Source organism: Equus caballus, chromosome 5, assembly GCF_041296265.1.
Source record: "Equus caballus isolate H_3958 breed thoroughbred chromosome 5, TB-T2T, whole genome shotgun sequence".
Taxonomy (NCBI): domain Eukaryota; kingdom Metazoa; phylum Chordata; class Mammalia; order Perissodactyla; family Equidae; genus Equus; species Equus caballus.
The window spans coordinates 2,107,807-2,112,792 of record NC_091688.1 but is presented as its reverse complement, the minus strand read 5'-3'; positions in this window follow the sequence as shown (position 1 = coordinate 2,112,792).

Below are 4,986 nucleotides of genomic sequence, written 5' to 3'. Positions count from 1 at the left end.
ACAGGGAGAGCATTCATTACCTTTTTTGCCTCCTCCTCCCTGCCCTGAGGGAGCCCCATCAGGCGCCTAACGCCAACCCCAATCTATCCTGTCACTTGGGTTTTGGAGAGCCATTGCCGCTCTAGTTGTGGGCTCCCTGACTTGGATCATTCTGCTGATGCCCCTAAAGCATGGGAGGTGAAAGGACTCAGGACTGGCCGTAGAGAGGAGAGGGGGACGGGTTTTGTTGGCTCTCAGAGCTGGAAGGGACTATCATACTCATCCAGGCTCACGCCTTGCCTGGTGCCTGACAGCCCGGCAATCTCCTGGCCAGGCTTAACTCTGCTTAAAGCTGCCTGAGACCTGCCCCTTGGTGAACTCACCTGTGATGGGGCTGCCCAGACTGTCTCCTATGATCTAGGTTGGCCCTCTGAGGCCATTCCCTTTCAACATTGACTTTGCTGTCACCTGTAGAAAAGCCAACACCCTTCCATGGCAGCACACACTCAGCATCTCGCCCCCGCTCTCTGCTCATGGATCTCTCTGGTTTGGAGGCAGTTTTGGTCTTTCCGCTGATTCTCCAACAGGCCTGGATGGGGCAGTGGGGGGACTCAGAAGGAAGTTCAAATCCAGAGGAAGGTTGTCTTCATAGAAAGATTTCTGTTTTTCACAGTCAGATGGAAGTTTCCTGAAAGAAATACCCCTGAAAGTATTTGTTGTTTTAAAACCTTCCTGCATGGGGCAGTACTCAAATTGGACTGCCCCCAGCTGCCTTGTGGGGGCTGCATTCTCCAGCAATTCTAAGGCTCTGCCTCCCAGCAGTGACGGTCAGGGGAGAGCACAGGCAACCCTAGGGACTAGAGGCCATGGTCATCTCCCAGCCTGAAGTTCTGGAGGGACGATGCAGCTGACCAGTTCTCCCTGGGTGGTTTTAATTTCCCCCTCTCCTTGTCCACAGAGAGTTTGGTGATGGTGGAAATATGTCCAAGCTGTGTGGGTATAACCCCTCCAGGTTCTTTCTTCACCTTTCTGAAACTCTGCTCCAGCTTTCTTCTTCACCCAAACCATTCTGAACCTCTCAGTTAAGGGGGGGGGGGGGGGGGCGGTGAGGATGTCTCCTGCTCAGGTCCCTGATGTCCCACACGCCATCCCTGTGAACAGAGGCAGGGTGAGGGGGCCCACACTGCTGAGCAACGCAGAGGCGAGTGCTCAGCCCTCTTTCTTCCTCCTTCCTTCACTTTACTTTATTCTTTCCCTTTAAACTAATAGTATGTGTTGATTCTTTTCTATTTTCAAAGGCAATTTATGATCCATCTAGAAAACTTGGAGATACAGACACGTCCTTCTAGCCCCCCGGTTCCCTGCAAATCAAATGCATCCCTCCCACTCATAGGAACCAGTATTTGCCTTTCGCTATGTCTGCCTTATCATTTCTTCTCTGCAGATACATACCTAATTTTAAAAACTTTTTATTTTGGAATAATTTTAGATTTACAGAAAAGTTGCAATTCAGAGCTCCCATATACCATTCAACCAGTTTCCCCTGAGGTTAACACAACCATAGTGTAATGACCAAAACAGAGAAATGAATACTGGGGGACTAAACTCCAGACTTATTCAGATTCTACCAGTTTCGCCGCTAATATCCCTTTTCTGTTCCAAGATCCAATCTAGTATATCATGTTGCGTTAGCACACACCTAATTTTTCAAACATGTATATCCCACTGTGCATACTATTTCGTAGCTGGCTATTTTCTTTGGCGATATATCATAAACACTTCCCCAGTCAATTAAAATTGTTGTATGTCATCATCCTTTTTAATGGCAGCAAAATGTTCCATTGTTTGGATTGGCCTTAATTTGCTTAGCCAATAGTTATTACTCTATATTTAAATTGTTTCTAATTTTTTCGCTATTATAAAGAATGATGAAATGAACATCTTGTACACACTTCTGATATATATATCTCTGGTTATTTTGCCAAAGAGAAATCCCAAAAATGGAATTGCTGTGTTGAGGAGACCCATCCCTCCTCCTTCCAAGTCCACAGCTAGGACTGCAGCCCCGCTGGTGGCCTTTACGCTTAAAGAGACTGCTCCCTCTCATCCTAGCGCAGGAGGAGAAAGACGCAGAATGACCTCAAAGGGGACCACAGCCTTTGGATGGTGGAGAGGGCAGGAGGACATGGGAACATCAAGGGAACTCCAGGTCCTTGGCAGCTCCTCAGCCTCCTTCCAGGCTGACCAGCCCCAGCTGGGTATCTTATCTCTGTAGAAAGAGGATGATGCTTTATGCTTGCTTTCAGCCCAAGGATAATGGGAGGGGGCTGTGGGTGGGGGTGGAGCAGAAGCTGCTAATGCATTTTTGCCAGCATCTTTGGTTTCTCCGGTTTCTCCAACATCCAGCCAGACTATTAGCAGCTCCCCAAGGACGGCTTTGCTCCTCACATCATCCCCCATTTCCTATAAATGGGAAGTGGCTGGGGAGTAGGGTTGTGCATGGTGGGGGAGGGAGGGGGAAAGGGAAGGGGACACAGTGGTTTTCCCACAGCTGACTTAGTGGGGAACTGAGGCCCAGAGAAGCTGTTACTTATGCAGACTGACACAGCATTGTGAGTAGTATGGGTGTTGCGAGGACTTTCTCTAAGGCTCTGGAGTCACTGTCCAGGCTAGATGACGGATTGCTGCCTCTGCTTTGTTTCTGGAGCCCAGAGACTCTGTATGTGTGTGTGTGTGTGTGTGTGTGTGGCTGGGGGAGGGGGGCGGAGTAGGAATTGGACTGAGGGATTGCCTCAGTTTCTTTATCCAGAAATGATACCCATCTTTTGACTTGTCGTCAGGATTGAACGAGTTAATGCAAGAAAAGTGGGAGGGCTGGCTCCGTGGCTGAGTGGTTAAGTTCGCGCGCTCCGCTGTGGCGGCCCAGGGTTTGGATCCTGGCCGCAGACATGGCACTGCTCATCAGGCCACGTTGAGGCGGCGTCCCACATCCCACAACTAGTAGGACCTGCAACTAAGATATACAACTGTGTACAGGGGGGGTTTGGGGAGATAAAGCAGAAAAAAAAAAAAAAAGAAGAAAATAAAATTAAAAAAAAAAAGAAAAGTGGGGCCGGCCCCATGGCCGAGTGGTTAAGTTTGCGCGCTCTGCCTCTGCGGCGGCCCAGGGTTTTGCCAGTTCAGATCCTGGGCGCCGACATGGTGCCACTCATCAAACCATGCTGAGGCGGCGTCCCAGATGCCACAACTAGAAGGACTCACAACTAAAAATACACAACTATGTACTGGGGGGCTTTGGGGAGAATAAAGAAAAATAAAATCTTTAAAAAGAAAATACATGCAAAGCATTTAGAACAGTGCCTGGCACAATCAGTAATGGTTAACTACTACCATTATTATTATTACACAAGTCTACACCAGCAGAAAAAGGGGGAGGAAGTGTTTTTACAGCAGGGGGCACTATGGCACCCTGTGCTGGGCAGGGCCTGGAAAGTGCCTCCACCTAGCTTGGTAATAAAGGGTCACCTCCATTGGGGAGGGGTGACCAGGCACTCAGGCAGGTGGCCAGACCTCTGGGTGTGGTCCGGTTCAGGATATCACACCACGATGTCTGCTCACCTCCTGAGCTCCCCCAACCCCTTCCCCATGTCACAAGGCATAAGGCCTGTGCAAAAGTCAGGGAGAGGAGGCAGTGCTCCTACTTCTTTGAGGCAGGACAACTCCCTCCTGCTCCTTCCCCAAGCCTGGAAAATACTATCGTCCCATCTCTCCTGACTCTGTAACTTTCCAGCTGACCTGGAATTCCCCCTGACTCCTGCCCTCTTTTCTGGGGCAGAGGGGACACCAGCTCAGGGACCCAGGACTCCACCCCGGTCTTTCTGCTAGCCATAAATGGTCATGCCAAAGGCTTTGGAAAGCCACTGGCGCCCTGAAGGGTCACCTGCTGGAGGGTGAGTGCTCCCAGGGAGGCAGTGCTCAGAGTTTTCAATTTAAACTTGTTTAGCGACTCAGAAGGTGGATTCTTGATTTTTCTCTCTGCCCTCTCCTGCACCCAAGCCCTCTTCCCCATAGCCCCCAGGGCTCTGTTGTGTCCCTCTTCCTTCTCTATCTCCCTTCCTTCTCTGCCTCCCAGCTGGAGGTGCCTGTAGACATATTTGGCCAATTCCTGCTTCTCACAGAGGCCCAGAATGTGGAAGGGACTTGCTCCACATCACACCTGGTTGGCGGCAGGGCCAGCATTGGAACCCACTGCCCCAGTGCCCAGTCCAGGGCTGCAGCCAACTAGGTCCTCCCCTTCGAAGGCATCTTCTTGCGATTTTGTGGTATTCAACTGAACAATCCACATAAACTGGGTCTCTCTCCTCCCCCCACCCAAGGCCAGCCTGGGTCTCAGTTCTCTGTCTCCACCTGCATTGTTCCATTCTTGTCAAAGGCATTCTAGAAACAGGTATCTGTGGGGATCTTGCTCAAAAGCTGACAAAGGGAACATTTTACTGGCAATCAACCTCTCTTACCCATACATACCGTTAAGGAGAAGGAAACATTGGAATTTGGCTTTTAACTTCAGGCAGGGGCATTGAGTTAGCTATAAGGAACCTCGTTCCGCCTCAGAGCAAACAGTAGGAAGGGTAACTCAGGGAGAATGTGACATCGCCTGTCAGGGGCTGGTCCTGGATGGGTGGGGGGCAGCTCTGCCCGGGAAGAGGGGGATGGCGAGAGCGGCGTGCGCAGGTGATGGTCGCAGCCGAGCTCCGGAGGGGAGGTGTGCCACGGAGCCGGGTGGCTTTTCCCTAAACGTTTTGGCGGCGAGCGGCGAGGGGGCGGCGCACCGCCCTAGGTAATGATAGGGCAGTCTGGGAGCCACGCGGGGGCTGCCCGTCGCGGTCGGGGCTACAAAGACAGCTTGGAGACCTCCCGCTTTCTTCCGTCGGGTACCAGCCCCGCCCCTCCACACCCCTCCCAGCACCCCGACCTCTGTCCCGCCTCGCCCCGCCCCCTCCTGGCAGC